Source organism: Manis pentadactyla, chromosome 6 (genome assembly GCF_030020395.1).
Source record: "Manis pentadactyla isolate mManPen7 chromosome 6, mManPen7.hap1, whole genome shotgun sequence".
NCBI classification, from domain to species: Eukaryota; Metazoa; Chordata; class Mammalia; order Pholidota; family Manidae; genus Manis; species Manis pentadactyla.
In genome coordinates this window covers 83,951,388-83,971,675 of record NC_080024.1, presented here as the reverse complement: position 1 = coordinate 83,971,675, position 20,288 = coordinate 83,951,388, and the positions used below count along the sequence as shown (strand labels likewise).

At 39.4% G+C, this 20,288-nt stretch overlaps 1 pseudogene; it reads left to right on the top strand.

Annotated features, from left to right (window-relative positions):
* Positions 1-343: 343 nt before the first annotated feature.
* The window catches only part of LOC130684189 (iron-responsive element-binding protein 2-like), a 28,335-nt pseudogene continuing 8,390 nt past the window's right edge, over positions 344-20,288 (top strand).

Genomic DNA, 20,288 nt, shown 5'->3' with positions numbered 1-20,288 from the left:
CCGAACAGCCCCTCTGGTGGAGTGCGCCATCTCCCGACCCCCGGCCGGGCCCGGCAGGCCCACCACCCGTGTCGGTCGCTTGCCGGTCACACGGGCGATGCAGTATCCGCCAAGCAACTTGCATGGACGCCCCTCACCAGCTCCACCGCGACCTCAGGTGGAGACAGGGGTCCCCGCGCCCCGTCCGGGTCCGGCCGCCCACCGAGGTCACGTACCTTCCAGCCCGCAGAGCCGTCGCTTCGCCTTCATCCTTCAACTAGGGCCTGCTCTTGACCACCCACCGTAGATCTGCGGCAGCGTGAGCCGCTTCTCAGCCGAGCTCTCAATCTCAATGGACTCGGCGATGCAGTCGGCATGGGACAGGTTGCACCACGCGCTGTGGCCGGACAAGCTGCTGTTGCGCGGCTGCCCCTCAGTGGCCACCGAGGCAGAAGGGAGGCCCTCGGCTGCATCAGGGTTCCTGGTTGTGCCACCCCACGGCGCTAGGCTGGAGGTGGCAGAGCTGTAATGGCTCACGTCCGACCGGGGCAGCGGCTTCAAGTCCGGGTCAATCGCCGCCTTTCGCCCGCCACTGGAGAGAAGAGAAGGGGCGAGGGTGGCGCCGGGGGCCCAGCAAGCGCGAAGAGGTGATCTGAGGCTGGGGAGTGAGGTCAGTGCTGCCAGCACATTCGTGCCGGGAGGAAGGCACAGCCGAGGACAGCGCGGGTCCAACATCTGGTCTCCGCTGGGCACACGGTGCGAAGGAGTCAGCTGTCTGAGGGCGCCGGGTCGACCCTGCGGACAGGGCCGGAGGACAGAAGAATGGAGGGAGCCGTTAGAAACCCCTCTCCTGGCGGCGCTCGCGAAGCTAATGAGTACTGAACACGGAGGCGGGAAAGCCTGCAGCTACTGCGCAGCCGCCTGAAACACGTGTTCTGTGGGCTCCCCCAAAGGCGGTCTGCTCTGCGTTGGCGCTCACTCATTGGCCACGAGGGACGCCTGTCTGGGGCGGGCCTGCGAGTGACTCTGCGCAATAAATGGCAGTCAGCGCCATCAATCAAAGCGAGGCAGCCAATGGGCGTGCACGCAGAACACATTGAATAAGCAAAATAGCACCAGATTCACATAACCCAAGAATGGACTAACAGTTACCAAAGGGAAAGGGACTGGGGTGGATAGCTGGTAATGGAGAGATAAGGGGAGAGGGAAAGAAAACGTGCATTACTATTAGTACGTATAATGTGGGAGTGGGGATCACAGGGAGGGCTATACAACACAGAGAAGACAAGTAGGGATTCTACAGTATCTTACTATGCTCATGGACAGTGACTGCAATGGGGTACCTGGAGGCATCTTCATGATGGGGGGAGTCTAGCAAACATAATGTTACTCATCTAATTATATATTAATGACAGAAAGATAGATAGACAGATAGGTAGATAGATAGATAATGAATGAGTGAATGAATGAATGAATGAATGAATAAATAAATAAATAAATAAATAAAAGAATGCAGCAGACCAGTATAAAAAAGATATGTGCACCCCTATGTTTATCACAGCACTATTCACAATAACCAATCTACAATTATATGAGCAACATTATGGTTACTAGACTCCCCAGGTCATCAAGTAGCCCCACCACATACCCCATTACAGTCACTGACCATCAGCCTAGTAAGCTGATATAGAATCACTACTTGACTTCTCTGTACTAAACTGACTTCCCCTTGGGACCCCTCCCACATTATGTGAGCTAATTGTAATACCCCTTTGTTTTTCCCCGCCCTTATCCCTCCCTTCCCACCCATTCTCTCCAGTCTCTTTCCCTTTGGTAACTGTTAGTCCATTCTTGGGTTCTGTGATTCTGCTGCTGTTTTGTTCCTTCAGTTTTCCTTTGTTCTCATACCCTACATATGAGTGAAATAATTTGGTACTTGTCTCTTTCCACCTGGCTTATTTCACTGAGCATAATACCCTCTAGCTCCATCCATGTTGTTGCAAATGGTAGGATTTGTTTTCTTCTTATGGCTGAATAATATTCCATTGTGTATATGTACCACATCTTCTTTATCCATTCATCTACTGATGGACACTTGGGTTGCTTCCATTTCTTGGCTATTGTAAATAGTGCTGCAATAAACATAGGGGTGCAACTGTCTTTTTGAAACTGGGCTGCTTCATTTCTCTGAATTTTTAATACTGGCTTCCTGCATCCAGTACATGGGCTCCAGATTTTAATAGTAAACATGAATTTGTAACACTCCATCCTAAATTTCAGCTTTTCACTAACTTTATTCTAACGATTTGAGTCCCATTTTGTTAAGTGCCTGAACCTGGCAAATATTCCACATGTAATTCCAGTTTGGTTCCTAGAGTCTCGGTATTTTTGGTTTAATCATTGGTCTGAAAGCTTTCAGGATACTCTGCAGGAGAAGAAAATGGTATTGGCTCCCTTTTGGCATTTAGTATTGATCCTTCTTCCATAATTAAAAAAGATATTTTTTTGAGAGGGCATCTCTCATATTTATTGATCAAATGGTTGTTAACAACAATAAAATTCTGTATAGGGGACTCAATGCACAATCATTAATCAACCCCAAGCCTAATTCTCAACAGTCTCCATTCTTCTGAAGCATAACAAACAAGTTCTTACATGGTGAACAATTTCTTACACAGTAAATAAGTTCTTACATGGTGAACAGTGCAAGGGCAGTCATATCACAGAAACTTTCAGTTTTGATCTCGCATCATGAACTATAAACAATCAAGTCAGATATGATTATTCGTTTGATTTTTATACTTGATTTATATGTGAATCCCACATTTTTCCCTTATTATTATTATTGTTTTTTAATAAAATGCTGAAGTGGTAGGTAGATGCAACATAAAGGTAGAAAACATAATTTAGTGCTGTAAGAGGGCAAATGTAGATGATCAGGTCTGTGCCTATAGACTAAGTATTAATCCAAGCTAGACAAGGGAAACAAAACATCCACGGATGCAGAAGATTTCTATCAATACCCGGGGGGTGAGGTTCTAAGCTTCACCTCTGTTGATCCCCAATTTCTCTCCTGATGGCCCCCCTGCAACTGTGCGTGTCTTAGGTTGTTCCTCCCTTGAGGAATCTTACCTGTCTCTGGATAACCAGTCATCTTCCAGGGCCATACAGGGAAATGTAAAGTTCGTAAGTGAGAGAGAAGCAATATTCTTTGAAAAGGATAGCTTTCTACTTCTTTGCAGATTTATGCCGTGTGGCTTCTATGCCCAGCATTTGTCTTGAGGTATCTTTACCACTTGGAAGAATTATGATACTCAGTAATTTTCGATATGAGGCACGAATTCTACTAAAGTGTTGTAATTAGGAAGAAGAAAAGCTACAGAAGTAGCAGACAGAAGAAAACATGGGAAAATTGATTATTTCTTTGACATATCTTCTTGTAGAGTAACATAAGCATGTATAGGTTTTAACAAACTACTAATTAAATTGCATACACACATTAACAGAATAGGAATACAGATACATCACAAAAGCAGACCTACAATTACCAGCCATATCCAGTGAAACCAAGAAAACCAGTTAGGTACCCTATGCATTTGTAAAAACTTATCAATGATATGATGGATAATGTCTAACTGAATTTGAATAGTTTGAGAAAAATCAGACAAATTAAAACAACACGTTCCTGGGAACTGTTCACATCCCATATGTTCTTTTAACAGTAGATAGTCTATAGACGCACGATTTTGGAGCACTGCAACTTGCCCTTCTCCTAATTCTTGGTTGAGTTCCGACAGTATAGATCCAGTCAAATTTTTTGTTTTACTGTATGCACAGGCCAGCTTAGATATCTCCTTCTTCATTCCAATGGCAAGTCCAGGAACCGGTGGGATGAATGCAGCTACAACTGCAACAGTGCCAGGGTCTTTGTTGAAGTTCTTTGATGATCATCTTCTGAAATGACTCTTCCAGAGGATGTTGATGTTGGAAGATCTTCTTCATATAGTATCTTAATTGATTTTCTGGGTAGCCAAATTAGGCCTTCATCCTCTGTATAAACACAAACAAACCCTTTGCCCACACTTTGATATGACCTTTATAACATTGTGAAGAACCTATTGGAGATCACCACACAGGAACTGCTGTTTTTTTTAAGAGAAAGATATATTATCAGAAAAGTGTACTTCCATAGCTGATCATCTCACACCCTTTAAAAGATCAATATTAAGGATATGTAAAGGATGCATTAATCATTGATTTACAGTTAGTTTTATCCTATCGGGAAGTAATCCCCCATTTCTTTCTTTTTTTGTTATCATTAATCTACAATTACATGAAGAATATTATGTTTACTAGGCTCTCCCCTACACCAAGTCCCCCCCACAAACCCCATTACAGTCACTGTCCATCAGCATAGCAAAATGTTGTAGAATCACTACTTGTCTTCTCTGTGTTGCACAGCCCTTCCCTTTCTCCCACCCCCCACATTATGCATGCTAATCATACTACCCCTTTCTTCTTCCCCCCCTTATCGCTCCCCATCCACCCATCCTCCCCAGTCCCTTTCCTTTGGTAACTGTTAGTCCATTCGTGGGTTCTGTGATTCTGCTGCTGTTTTGTTCCTTCAGTCTTTCCTTTTTTCTTATACTCCACAGATGAGTGAAATAATTTGGTACTTGTCTCTTTCCACCTGGCTTATTTCACTGAGCATAATACCCTCTAGCTCCATCCATGTTGTTGCAAATGGTAGGAATTGTTTTCTTCTTACTGCTGAATAATATTCCATTGTGTATATGTACCACATCTTCTTTATCCATTCATTTACTGATGGATGCTTAGGTTGCTTCCAATTCTTGGTTATTGTAAATAGTGTTGCGATTAACATAGTGGTGCATCTGTCTTTCAAACTGGAGTGCTGCATTCTTATGGTAAATTCCTAGGAGTGGAATTCCTGGGTCAAATGGTAAGTCTATTTTGAGCATTTTGAGGAAACTCCATACTGCTTACCACAATGGTTGAACTAATTTACATTCCCACCAGCAGAGTAGGAGGGTCCCCCTTTCTCCACAACCTCACCAACATTTGTTGTTGTTTTTCTTTTGGATGGTAGCCATCCTTACTGGTGTGAGGTGATATCTCATTGTGCTTTTAATTTGCATTTCTCTAATGACTACTGATGTGGAGCATCTTTTCATGTGTCTGTTGGTCATCTGAATTTCTTCTTTGGAGAACTGTCTGTTCAGCTCCTCTGCCCATTTTTTAATTGGATTATTCACATTTTTTTGTTGAGGTACATGAGCTATTTAAATATTTTGGATGTCAAGCCTTTATGGGATCTGTCATTTACAAATATATTCTCCCATACTGTAGGGTACCTTTTGTTGTATTGATGGTGTCTTTTGCTGTACAGAAGCTTTTCAGCTGATATAGTTCACTTGTTCATTTCTGCTTTTGTTTTCCTTGCCTGGGGAGATATGTTCAAGAAGAGGTCACTCATGTTTATGTCTAAGAGATTTTTGCCTCTGTTTTTTTCTAAGAGTTTTATGGTTTCAAAGTTACATTCAAGTCTTTGATCCATTTCGAATTTACTTTTGTGTATGGGGTTACACAATGGTCCAGTTTCATTCTCTTACATGTAGCTGTCCAGATTTGCCAAAACCCTCTGTTGAAGAGACTGTCATTTCCCAATTGTATATCCATGGCTCCTTTATCAAATAATAATTGACCATATATGTTTGGGATAATGTCTGGATTCTCTAATCTGTTCCACTGGTCTGTGGCTCTGTTCTTGTGCCAGTACCAAATTGTCTTGATTACTATGGCTTTGTAGTAGAGCTTGAAGCTGGGGAGTGAGATCCCCCCAACACTTTGTTCTGCTTTGTGAGGATTGCTTTGGCTATTTGGGGTCTTTGGTGTTTCCATATGAATTTTTGAACTATTTGTTCCAGTTCATTGAAGAATGTTGCTATTAATTTGATAGGGATTGCATCAAATCTGTATACTACTTTGGGAAGAATGGCCATTTTGACAATATTAATTATTCCTAGCCAAGAGCATGGGATGAGTTTCCATTTCTTAGTGTCCCCTTTAATTTGTCTTAAGAGTGTCTTGTAGTTTTCAGGGTATAGGTCTTTCACTTCCTTGGTTAAGATTATTCCTATTTATTTGATTCTTTTTGATGCAGTTGTGAATGGAGTTGTTTTCCTGATTTCTCTTTCAATTTGTTCATTATTAGTGTATAGGAAAGCCACAGATTTCTGTGTGTTAATTTTGTATCCTGCAACTTTGCTGTATTCCGATATCAGATCTAGAAGTTTTGGAGTGGAGTCTTTAGGGTTTTTTATGTACAATATCATGTCATCTGCAAATAGTGACAGTTTAACTTCCTCTTTACCAATCTGGATTCCTTGTATTTCTTTGTTTTGTCTAATTGCCATGGCTAGGACCTCCAGTACTACGTTAAATAACAGTGAGGAGGGGGGGCATCCCTGTCTTGTTCCCGATCTCAGAGGAAAACCTTTCAGCTTCTTGCTGTTTAGTATGATGTTGGCTGTGGGTTTACCATATATGGCCTTCATTATTTTGAGGTACTTGCCCTCTACACCCATTTTGCTGACAGGCTTTTTTCATGAATGGATGTTGAATTTTGTCAAATGCTTTTTCAGCATCTATGAAGATGATCATGTGGTTTTTGTCTTTCTTTTGGTTTATGTGTTGGATGATGTTGATGGATTTTTGAATGTTGTACCCTCCTTGCATACCTGGGATGAATCCCACTTGGACATGGTGTATGATCCTTTTGATATATTTTTGAATTCAGTTTGCTAATATTTTATTGAGTATTTTTGCATCTACATTCATCAGGGATATTGGTCTGTAATTTTCTTTGTTGGTGGGGTCTTTGACAGGTTTTGGTATTAGGGTGATGTTGGCTTCATAGAATGAGTTGGGGAGTATTCCCTCTTCTTCTATTTTTTGGAAAACTTTAAGGAGAATGGGTATTATGTCTTCTCTGTATGTTTGATAAAATTCCGAGGTAAATCCATCGGGCCGGGGGTTTTGTGTTTGGGTAGTTTTTTGAGTAAAATTTCAATTTTTTTGCTCGTAATTGGTTTGTTTAACTTTTGTGTTTCTTCCGTGGTCAGTCTTGGAAGGTTGTATTTTTCTAGGAAGTTGTCCATTTCTTCTAGATTTTGCAGCTTGTTAGCATATAGCTTTTCATAGTAGTCTTTAATAATTCTTTGTACTTCTGTGGAGTCTGTCGTGATTTTTCCATTCTCATTTCTGATTCTGTTGATGTGTGTTGATTCTTTTTCTCTTAATAAGTTTGGCTAGAGGTTTATCTATTTTGTTTATTTTCTCAAAGAACCAGCTCTTGGTTTCATTGACTTTTTCTATTGTTTTATTCTTCTCAATTTTGTTTATTTCTTCTCTGATCTTTATTATGTCCCTCCTTCGGCTGACTGTAGGCCTCAATTGTTCTTCTTTTTCCAGTTTCGATCATTCTGATGTTAGACTATTTATTTCGGATTGTTCTTCCTTCTTTAAGTGTGCCTGGATTGCTGTATACTTTCCTCTTAAGACTGCTTTCACTGTGTCCCACAGAAGCTGGGGCTTTGTGTTGTTGTTGTCATTTGTTTCCATATATTCCTTGATGTCTATTTTAATTTGTTCGTTGAACCATTGATTATTAAGTTACATGTTGTTAGGCCTCCATGTGTTTGTGAGCCTTTTTGGTTTCTTTGTAGAATTTATTTCTAGTTTTATACCTTTGTGGCCTGAAAAGTTGGTAGAATTTCAATCATTTGGAATTTTCTGAGGCTCTTTTTGTGACCTACTATGTGGTCTCTTCTGGAGAATGTTCCATGTGCAGTTGAGAAGAATGTGTATCCTGTTGCTTTTGGATGTAGAGTTCTATGGATGTCTATTAGGTCCATCTGTTCTAGTGTGTTGTTCAGTGCCTCCGTGTCCTTACTTATTTTCTGTCCAGTGGATCTATCCTATGGGGTGAATGGCGTGTTGAAGTCTCCTAAAATGAATGCATTGCATTCTATTTCCCTCTTTATTTCTGTTAGTATTTGTTTCACATATGCTGGTGCTCCTGTGTTGGGTGTATATATATATTTAGAATGGTTATATCCTCTTGTTGGACTGAGACCTTTATCATTACGTAATGTACTTCTTTATCTCTTGTTACTTTCTTTGTTTTGAAGTCTATTTTGTCTGATACTAGTACTGCAACCCCTGCTTTCTTCTCCCTATTGTTTGCATGAAATATCTTTTTCCATCCCTTGACTTTTAGTCTGTGCATGTCTTTGGGTTTGAGGTCTGTTTCTTGTAAGCAGCATATAGATGGGTCTTGCTTTTTCATCCATTCTATTACTCTGTGTCTTTTGATTGGTGCATTCAGTCCATTTACATTTAGGGTGACTATTGAAAGATCTGTACTTATTGCCATTGCAGGCTTTAGATTCGTGTCTACCAAAGGTTCAAGTTTAGCTTCTTTAGTATCTTACTGCCTAACTTAGCTCGCTTATTGAGCTGTTATATACACTGTCTGGAGATTCCTTTCTTCTCTCCCTTCTTATTCCTCCTCCTCATTTCTTCATATGTTGGTTGTTTTATTCTGTGCTCTTTCGTGTTTCCTTTAACTGCTTTTAGTGGGTTGTTGATTTTATTTTTTGCCTTTAGTTAGTATTTGGTTGGTCTGCTTTCTTTGCTGTGATTTTATTTTCTCTGGTGACATCTGTTTAGTCTTAGGAGTGCTCCCGTCTAGACTAGTCCCTCTAGAATACCCTGTAAAATTGGTTTGTGGGTGGCAAATTCCCTCAACTTTTGCCTGTCTGGGAATTGTTTAATCCCTCCTTCATATTTAAATGATAATCGTGCTGGATACAGTATCCTTGGTTCAAGGCCCTTCTGTTTCATTGCATTAAATATATCATGCCATTCTCTTCTGGCCTGTAAGGTTTCTGTTGAGAAGTCTGATGATAGCCTCATGAGTTTTCCTTTATAGGTGATCTTTTTCTTCTCTCTAGCTGCCTTCAAAACTCTGTCCTTGTCCTTGTTCTTTGCCATTTTAATTATTATGTGTCTTGGTGTTGTCCTCCTTGGGTCCTTTCTGTTGGGAGTTCTGTGTATTTCCATGGTCTGTTCGATTATTTCCTCCCCCAGTTTGGGGAAGTTTTCAGCAATTATTTCTTCAAAGACACTTTCTATCCCTATTTCTCTCTCTTATTCTTCTGGTACCCCTATAATGCGGATATTGTTCCTTTTGGTTGGTCACACAGTTCTCTTAATATTGTTTCATTCCTGGAGATTCTTTATCTCTCTGTGTCAGCTTCTATGGGTTCCTGTTCTCTGCTTTCTATTCCATCAATGGCCTCTTGCATCTTACCCATTCTGCTTATAAATCCTTCCAGAGTTTGTTTCACTTCTGTAATCTCCTTCTGGACATCTGTAATCTCCCTCCGGACTTCATCCCTTAGCTCTTGTATATTTCTCTGCATCTCTGTCAGCATGTTTATGATTTTTATTTTGAATTCTTTCTCAGGAAGACTGGTTAGGTCTGTCTCCTTCTCATGTGTTGACTCTGTAATCTTTGTCTGCCTCAAATTTTACCTTTTCATTTTGATAGAGACAGTTTGCAGAGCTGGCACGAGTGACGGCTGGAAGAACTTCCCTTCTTGTTGGTTTGTGGCCTTCCTCTCCTGGGAGAACAGTGACCTCTAGTGGCTTGAGCTGGGCAGCTGCATGCAGACGCGGCTTCTGATTCTTGCCCGGCTGCTATGGAGTTTATCTCTGCTGTTGCTGTGGGCATGGCCTGCCTCGGCTGCTGCTCTGATATGGCGGAGCCGCGTTGGAGGGGAAACGGCCGGGAGGCTGTTTATCTCTGTGAGGGCCCTCTGTCTGACCTGCCCTGCTATACAGGGGTTTAGGGTGCCCGGAGTTCCCTGCTGCTGGTCTAAGTGTCCCAGGACGCTTCCGTCTGGCTGTGTGGTCCCTGTCCCTTTAACACTTCCAAAAAGCACTCGCTTTTCTTTTTCCCTGGGGCACCGGCTTCCGGGACCTTCTCACACATCTTACTGTCCTTTTTCCCTAGTATCCAGCACCCCACGCATGCACTGTCTGCGGTCCAGTGCGGATGGCAAGGGCTGGCTGATTAGCAGTCCTGGGCTCCTTCTCCCTCCCTCTCTGACTCCTGTCCTCCTGCTGGGGTGCTAGTGTGAGGGGCGCTCAGGTCCCACTTGGCTGCAGCTTGTATCTTACCCCCTTCGTGAGGTGCTGGGTTCTCGCAGGTATGGATGTAGTCTGGTTGTTTTCCTGTGTCTTCTGGTCTCTCTTTCAGGAAGAGTTGTCTTTGTTGTATTTTCAAACATATATGTGGTTTTGGGAGGAGATTTCTGCTCCTCTACTCACGCCGCCATCTTGGCTTCACCTCTAAAAAAGATTTTGACATCTTAGGAAAAATGATTGATTCCATGTATGGTACCAAAAGATCACAAAGTTAAATTGAGAATTGTAGGGTTATCCCAAAGGAAAAGGAATATGCCATTATATTTTTAGAGGAATCAATTCTTTCTTTAAGACATACTGAGAATTAATCTTGCCTTTAGAGCCCTCTGGCTGTATTTTTTCTTAGCAATATTATGATCTATTTTTGATGTTTCAGTTCATAGAAAATTTCAATCTGTTACATACATTTACATTTATTGAATTCTTTTTCTTCTTTGAGGTTCTATTCATGGTCTTCATAGGACTGACTTTATCTTGGTTTTCACAGTGTATATTGTGGTACCTCATTAATTTGGTGAAAGTAGAAGTTGGTTTGGTATATCTAATCTGTATTGCTCTCATCTTCATGAATTTAAACAAACATCTTTCTCCTAGGCTTGAGTTTCTATATCTTAAGCAGTTTGGATTAAGTGACCCCTACCACCTCTGAGATGTTTGGACTTAGTATTGTTCCCAGGTTGAAGGCTGTTTCATTCTTAGTCCCCTCCCTAGTTGCTTCACTGTACCAATCCAAGACCATTTCATAATTTAGAACAGGTGAGTAGCTGTTTGGTTCTTGGTAAAAACTAAGAAAAATGATTTTAGAAGGAATTTTGAAGCCACATCTTAAATGTTATCAAAATGGAATTTACCTATAATTAATGATGCTGTAAATATTTGTGGTGTAAAATTTAATGTGCTGTAGAAATTAGTGATGCTACAGTTGGAATTTGAAGAATTTTTATAGCCAACATGTAATTTTTTATTTAAATACAGTTCATCTGTATATTACTATTTCATCCAATTTACGATGCCATTAATGGATAGACACAACCTAATTTAAAATACTGCTAAGAAAGACTGCCAGCTAACAGACTCACCATTGAGTCTAAGGTATACCCCTATTTCAGAGACATTAAAATGTAAATCTTAGCCATTTTGAGTTTTCAGGCCCTTTTCTGTCCTAACAGTGACATGGGACCACTCTTCTATTGACAGTTTATCTTAAAACACCTGCAAAACCGGAAGGAGTTCCTGTTTCATAAGAACAAGTGGACCTCTTTCCTTCACCGTCACTAGTAAGAGTTAAAAATTAGATTTTGTAGTTTTCGAAGAAACCATGCTTATCTTATTGCTGATTTTGTGTATTTATGTGTGTCCCTTTATTAGCACCTCAGGCAAGTAGAAGTGGCTGGAAAGTTTGTTGAGTTTTTTGGAAGTGGAGTTTCACAATTATCTGTAGTGGATCAAACTACAATAGCAAATATGTGTCCAGAATATGGTGCTATCCTCAGCTTTTTCCCTGTTGACAATGTGACTTTAAAACATTTAGAACATACAGGTAAGAAGCAAGATCATTTAGGATAAACTTGTTACATTTCCAGTGTGTGTCTCTGAAATATTCTATAGTAAGTCACTATTCTTGTACATGTTATTTAGTTATTCATGAAATTGTCTTATTTTAAAAGAATGCATAAAATGCATATTAAACTTCCCAGATTCTGGTCTGTTCCTGGTTCCCTGGGGCCCATTTACGGCAACGTAAAGGGATTATCTATACTGCCTACCTTCAGCTTTGTTTTTCCCCATAATGATGGAGACCTCCATTCTGCTTAGGGATCAGAGGTTGCAGTTTAATGGGAGTCAAGCTTGAGAATATTCTCATCTGTTCTTTTAGCAGGAATAGGTGGTCACCAGACAAAGAGTTTGGGACCCAGTGCTCTGACAGTAAGAAGCACGTGATTTGGTGAAAAGCAGCACAGGGTTACAAGTTCCGAATCTTCTGTAGCCTGGTAAGCTAGGAGTTTTTACCACTCTTATGTTGAGTAGTTTATGTATTATAAGAAGTACCTGAAAACCCACAATGTGTTGATACTACATAAGGCCCCTTGTTTTTAAAAAAAAAAAAAAGGACCTCTTTTCTTATTTTGATCCACTTCCTCTTTTTTTTAAGTAAAAACAATTTTGTTTTTTTATTGAAGCATAGTTGCTATACAATCTTATATTGGTTTCAGGTATACAACACAGTGATTCAACACTTACATACATCATTAAATGCTCACCCCAGAACTGTTGACTATATGCTGTACTTTCATGTCTGTGACTAATTTATATTATGATTGAGATTTTGTGACTCTCTGTTTCACCCACCAACCCCAATTCCTCCCCCATGGTAACCACCAGTGACTTCTCAGTGTCTATCAGCCTATTGTCTGTTTTTTTCATTTTGTTTTGTTTTGTTTTTAAATTGCCCCTCTTCCTCTTTTAAAGAGATCATTGCTGAACTCCTAATCTCTAATCATACATATATTTGGGGAATATATTCTAGTATTTTTCATTTTGGGAGAAGATTATTATAAGTCACATGGCAAAATGAATAATTCATTTGGATTCTTGGAGAGGGAATAGTCCTCATAAAATCCTGAGATTTCTTCAAGCTGGATTTTGATGGGTGGCTTCTACATGGGTCTGGGCTTTCTCATGTGGTGGCTTTAGGAATCCAGTGGTCCGAGGACACAGAGACAGCCAGCCTTCTGGAAATCACACTGCTTTGGTGCAGGGGGAACACAGACCCCACCCCTTGCTGGAGGAATGTTACTGTTACATTGTGAGAAGAACTTATAACTTGGAGGATGTGTTCTGTGACAATCCTGCAGAAAGACCATCTGCATAAGTCACTTTACTTCTCATCAGGCTTACAGACAACCACCCCAATGTTCAATTGGAAACTTTTAATATCAACATCTAAATTCTTTAATTTCTGCTTTTTCTCTGTAAAACTGTTCTTAACTTTCACTTTATTCTTTCATTTTAACTATTAATATTGTTTATTGTTTATGGAAAGTGATGGATTTCTTCCTTCATGGTGGATAGTAATTTATTATGTTCGGTTTTATTACTGGTTTTTCTTTTGCAAATAATATTTTTTGCGAGTCTTATAGAAGTTGCTCAGTATTTATCATCAGTGATTAACTTTTAAGTAAGGGCTGGCAGGTGTTTTTAGCAAGTAGCGTTTTCATGAAGGGTAAACTTTACTCTTGAGAATAATATCAAATATTAATTTGGAAAGAAATCTATTCTGAGTATTATGTAATCTGGAATATTTGTTTCTTGCTCATCATTGGAACGCAGAACCCTACCCCCAAAGATTTCACAATTCCTTACTTGATTTTTGTTATTAATCTTCTTTTTAGGTTTTGACAAAGACAAACTCAAGTCAATGGAAGCATACCTTAAAGCTGTGAAATTGTTTAGCAATAACCAGAATAATTCAGGAACGCCTGAGTACTCCCAAGTATATACAGAATAACCCAAGTAGTAGTGAAGAGTGTAAATTCTGGAGCCTAACCACCTGGATTTGAATCCCAGCCCTAAAATTTCTTAGTTTTGTAACCTTGGGCACTTTATTTAGCCTTTCTGCCTCAGTTTCCCCATCTCTAAGATAGGAAGATCCTATCTAACTCAGGATTCTTTAAAGATCAAACGCAAATTCATTAGAACAGCCTCAGGCACATAGTAAGTGCTCAATAAATTTTAGCCATTATTACTATTTAACAAGCTAATGGGTATGTGAGTCTCATTTTATTAATTAATTTTACATAGATTTCTATTACAGTGAATTTTTCAACTTTTTATGGGGTCTAAATTTTTAGTATTTTAAGTACAAAAGTGACTCTTAATTTAGCACTCTAATTTTTTTCTACTTCATGATCACTATAATATCCTCCCAAAATACCAGTTTTGATGATGTCTGCATCTGGTTAATGTCTATATTTTGTGAAAATCCACAATTATGAAAGGGATATCCAGTTATGCAGTCTTAAATGTTAAATATATTTTACAATCTAAGCAAACGTTTCTAATCTGTTGAGGATTTGTGTTTATATTGAAGTAGGTAGTATTCACTTTCAGGAGTCTTAATTTTAATAACATTCATTTTCTAGTAGTGTGTCAAGGATCTAAATAAACAACAGGATGTTATCATAGGTGTGGTTAACTGTTAGCTATATTTTTTGTGGGGGGTGGGAATCCATTTTCTCACCCAGCTGTATTGTTCTTGATAGCATGTATCCCTCCTTGAAATCTTAATTTGTGTACTGGTTTGTCTGTCTTTCCAAATGGAAGGTACACATAGGCTCCATTAGGACAGGAACTTGTGTCTGCACTATTTATTTTTATTTATTTTTATTTTTTGCATTGCATCTTCAGCTCCTAGAACACTGACTGGCACACAGTAGATATTCAGGAAACATGTTAGGCAAATAGGTGAATACATTACTGGCATATTGAAGGCTAGTATAGCACCCGTAGGGATTGAATTGGTGTAAATTTGCTTTGGTCGGGTCTTCCAACTTCTGTGAGGATTTTCTGGTCCACTTCACCACTGTTTATTGACTCTAGTGCTTTGTCCACATTAAAAAACAAAGAAGGGAAGAAAGAATTGTAGGAAAGAGTAAGAAAAAGTAAGTAGAAACGTGGTAGTGGTAAAATAAAATGGAATACATTTGCTTATTAAAAACCTGACCATATTAAGAAATAAAGCTATAACCCATCAAGAAATTGATTTCAAGAGAAACTCATGAATCCCACTTTTAAACACAAAGACTACGAACACCTGGAGCCGAGAAATGAAGGCATAAGAAAAGCAGGTTTGTGGTCAAGGTCATTCAGAACAAGCGGGGTTGTAGAGGAATCATGAAGGTCTCAATGAAGGGAAACTTAATTTGCACATACGCTGGATAAGTGGATGACAGGAAGTGATAGAAATACCAGAGAAATTAATAGAAACTTAGGTGGAAGGTGGGGCTTTTAAAAAAATAATTTTTTGAACCAAGGAATAAAAGTGTGACCTGCAGGAACCTGCCTGGCCAGCTAGACACTGGGGAACCAGCAAATGAAAAACCCTTTCTCTGTTGGGTCCCTCCAGCACCATCTACCGACTGGCCATGAAAGGGAAAATGTTCACGAGCCCAACTCCACTGTCACAGAACAGGCAAAGAAGGGAGAATTTAGAGCTCAGAGGCCAAAGTTGATAGTCACCACAGGCATCCACTGTACAAGAGACATCTGTGAAGACAGTGTTTATCATCTTCCTGGGAAAAAAAAACATTTGGGGAACAGAAAATTTTTTACAGACTATTCAATTGATGTTGGACAGTGTGTGCATTGTTCTGCTAGTCTTCTAGCAGTTTTTGTCATGTTTCATAAATGGGGTTGTTAAAAAATCTGTATTTCTGGGGTTGAATGTCAGAATGAATACGTAACTCAGTGTGCTTCAGAAATTAGTCCTTAAGTTAGAATCTTTACTTAAAGTTCTAAATCCTTTCCCTTTTCTCCATGATCTAGGTGATCCAGATTAATCTGAATTCAATAGTTCCATCTGTCAGTGGTCCAAAAAGACCTCAGGATAGAGTTGCTGTGACAGAAATGAAAAGTGATTTCCAAGCTTGCTTAAATGAAAAGGTAGATCACTCTATTGATATCCTTGTCAGTGCACTTTGTGTTGAATAAGTAATATAGAACTAGCCAGGTGACCCATAAAGTCAATCTGCTGTGTTTTTTTGTTACAGCACACACCATCAGCCCCATTTTTCCTTCTGACCAAAGTATAGATCAGTCGTTTACCCAGGTCCACTGTGAGGAGCAGAGGTTGACTGTCTCTCTTTAAGTTAAAATTTAAATTAATTAAAATATGGGTTTCTTAGTCACAGTGGCCTCATTTCAGGTGCTGGATAGTTACTTGTGGTTAACACTTTTGTGTTGGACAGCATAGATACTAAATATTCACATCATCACAGAAAAATTCTGTTGAATAGCACTGTTCTGGACTTTTGTGACTTCCCAGAATAGGAGAAAAACACTACTGTGTAACTAATTATTCTCAAAATCTGGTAACAAGTGACCTCTTTGACTTGGGGGTTTATACAGAATTTCTGAGAATCATGGCTTCAATCTTGCCACTTTCTCTATTCTGAGAACTAGTAGCTGGCTTTCAGAGCCTTCCTTTCTTAAAATTTCTTTGTGTGTGTGTGTGTGTGTGTGTGTGTGTGTGTGTGAGAGAGAGAGAGAGAGAGAGAGAGAGAGAGAGAAAATGTCAGACTTAGACAGGAAGAAAATGGTGTATTGAATTCCCATGTACTTCACTTCAACAATTAACAACTCATTGGCAGTCTTGCTTCATCTATTTTATACACAGAGTTCACAGGCTCATTTTGAAGCAGATCTTCAGGGCCATTGTTAACAAAGAAAATTTGTACATCTCTTGAGTATTACCTGAACAGCAGTGAGCAGAGAACAATAAAGCCAAGGTATACCTGCATTCTAGGTAGTTGGCTGTACCTAGTAATTCTTATTGTGACTACTCAAATTCATATTTTAGCTGAATCTTAACTACTAAAGGTCATGAATCTTTAGCAACACTCACAAATAATCAGAACTTCCAGTGTCACATCATCATATGTCAAGGATCTGCTGTATTTTCTGCCAGTCTTTTTTCCTATTTGTATCCAGAATGCATAGTTTATATTTATGTGCAAATTTACATAGGTTGGATTTAAAGGCTTCCAAATTGCTGCCGAAAAGCAGAATGATGCCTTCACTATTCGCTATGAATAGGTGTCTATCAGCTGTCCCATGAGTCTGTCATCGTCGCTGCAGTTACCAGTTGCATCAATAACTGCAATCCATCTGTCATGCTCTCTGCAGGTAGGTTGTGTTTTATGGCCATACACAGTCTTTTCCTAAATTAGTTTTTACTTTTCTGTTATGTGGTTTTCTATATCACACGTGAGTATCAGTGTCTGTGTCTGAGAAACTTCATGAGGTTTTTAGGTCTTCAACATTAGGTCTCAAGGAGACTAGGTTTGATTTATGTTACTAATTCTGTTTTTATTGCATGGGAGGTAAATTTTAAAAAATCATAACTTGCATGTCTATTAGTTTTAGGTTGTATCTGCTGCTTCTGGTAATTTAGAAGGATAATGATCGTATCCCTTGATAATCTATGTGAAGTTTCCATAGTAGTGTGCCATAGTCCATTGAGAGTAAAAGATGATTGGTAAGGATTGTAAATGAAATCAGTTGTATGCACATAGAACCACTCATTGTTAAAAGTCATGTGTAATACATGCTGAATTATTATTTATTATGACTGGAATTTTAAAAGGCTCACTATGCGTTGGTTACTGTGTGCATTATATTACTACATATCGTCCTTTGGTCCATTTATGCGCATGCCACATCAGGCTGCACGTGAACGATTTACAATGTAAAGCTAGTGTATCTGCTGCAACTTGTGGTTTGTTTCAAATGAAAAAAATCAAGAGCATAGAGTGGACAAAATAATGACAGTAAATTCACGAGTGTGGACTTTTACCCTGACAAGAGATGGAGATTGGCTTGTTAAATAAATACTTTCTCGCTTCCCCCTTTAATGTGAGGAAGGAGGGAGAGACATCACCGTAATGAATCATTGTTCACTGTGCAGGTCTTTTGGCTAAAAAAGCTGTTCAAGCTGGTCTGCATGTTAAACCTTACATCAGAATGAGTTTATCTCCAGGCAGTGGGATGGTTACACATTGCCTCAGTTCCAGTGGAGTATTGCATTCCTTAGTAAACTTGGGTAAGTAAGTGATAGTTACACCTCTTTACACTGACATTGGTACTCAGCAGTGATGGAAGCTGCTTCCTAGAACCCTTCATAGTCAAGAAGTTAGAAAAATTGTGCTCTAGCTTACTTGTTACCTCGCCATTGTCACACATCTTTGAGGCCCTGTCACTCACAGGTAAGATTGGTTATAGTCAGTGAACACAGCAGCAGTGTGCTGGCTGCAGAAGTAGGAAATGTGGATTCGAGTTTAAGGATGGAAAGACAAAATGGACAAGTAAAACCAAGTAGCAGTGGCCGGCCATATATGCCATGGTACCATGTAGAGTGTAATTTCCATGAGTTGGGAAGACAGGAAGAGTGAACTCTTACAGGTTGTTTTATTAACTGAGTAAATTGTCTTGATTGGGGCTTGTGATGTGCTGGGGTCTATTAAATAAGCACAGGTGAAGTTGTCCCTGAACTGTGGGGAAAATACGTTTACATTTCTTACATAATCAGAAAAATAAATTGTGGCTAGCTATATTCAGTGTCTATTTTGGAACATACCCTACATAAGTAGTCAATTCCTTTGCAAGAGAGATACATTTTAGATTTTCTTTTTGCTTTTAGAAGGGCAGCTGAAGGTAATTTTGAGGATTTTACCTACAGTTTTTTAGTTATATCATCTTGGGATTTTTTTCAGGGACTTTTTTTGGTTAAGAATGGGAAGATTTGTTCCTGTCAGAGGACCCAACTCCAGCGCCTCTTTGGTGAGCTTTGGTCAGCTTGTTAAAGCCAGGCTGTCTTGAGGCTTTGTGGTTTAAACCCTCAGGCAGAAGTACAGCATCAGTTTTTTGAGTGCTCATGTTATGTTCCTAGCAAGTAGTAGCTGAGGAGTTTTCTTGTGTAGTGTGATTGGCTCTCTGCAGAGTTAGTTACCAATCCTGACTAGGGCTTGTCCTAAGCATCAGGACTTCAATGGTTGGCATCCAGTGCAGGCTGCATGCCTGAGAGGGAGAGTCAGGCTTGGTTGCTCAGAAACCGGAGTAGACATGCCGATGAAGGTTGATCCATCTGTCATGAATATTCTCTTCAGTGATCTTATTACAAAGGTGGAAATAAGAGATAAGGCTTGTCGTGTCTTCACAAATGCTGTGACGTTCTGTCCAGTCATATTTCTGTTTTGAAATGCAGATTTGAAATAGTTGGCTATGGATGTTCAGCATGTGTGGGAAACACAGCACCCTTATCAGAAGCCATTTTAAATGCAGTCAAACAGGTAAAATGTGTCACTCAATAAGATAACGAACTCTGTTTTATTAATAAATTACAGAAAATGTATATTGACATTTGTATTTCTGTAGACCTATATATATTCTGTGGGAATATTAACCTGTCAATCTTAAAATGATTCTCAAAGAATAACACCAGGAATTAGTTTATTTACAGTTTTGATATTTCTGTAATAATTGGTAGAACATGTTTTGGTTATCTTGTCCTCAGAAGTACAATATTTGAGATTGTTTATGTATATATAATTATCCAAATTTGTACCATCTCTAGAATATATATTGTTTGTGTGTGTTTTTCTTCAGGGTGATTTGGTTACCTGTGGAGTTTTACCTGGAAACAAAAATTTTGAAGGTCGTCTTTGTGATTGTGTCCATGCCAACTATCTTGCCTCTCCACCCTTGGGTGGCTTATGCCATAGCAGGTACAGTGAATATAGATTTCCAGACCGAGCCTTTAGGTATCTCTTCCTTTATCTGCATACATATGTCCCTGCGCACACTTTTTTCCCAGAGGCTGTTGTATTTTTGAAATGTTTCTTAGATCAGCCATTCTTTGATCATTTCAGGACCTCTTGGTGTAATGCATCGTCATTCATTTCTGTGTTTATATGAAGAAAGTAAAATGGGCATAGTTGCTTCCTTCAGCTGCTTATGCCTAAATCAGTCTGCTGTTGAGTAATTTACTTAGTTTGTATGATAATTCCTTTGGCGATCTGAATGTCTTGAATCTCATACTAAAATATTTTAAACAGGTACTGACACTACTGGCAAGAACATTTACCTACATAATATTTGGCCTCCTCGAGAAGAAGTTCATCAGATAGAGGAAGAGCATGTTATATTGTCCATGTTTAAAACATGAAAAGAGGAAATAGAGGTAAGAGTCTCATTTCTTCAGCAGTTCAGTGAAGTGTCGATGTTTTCTTTATTTCACA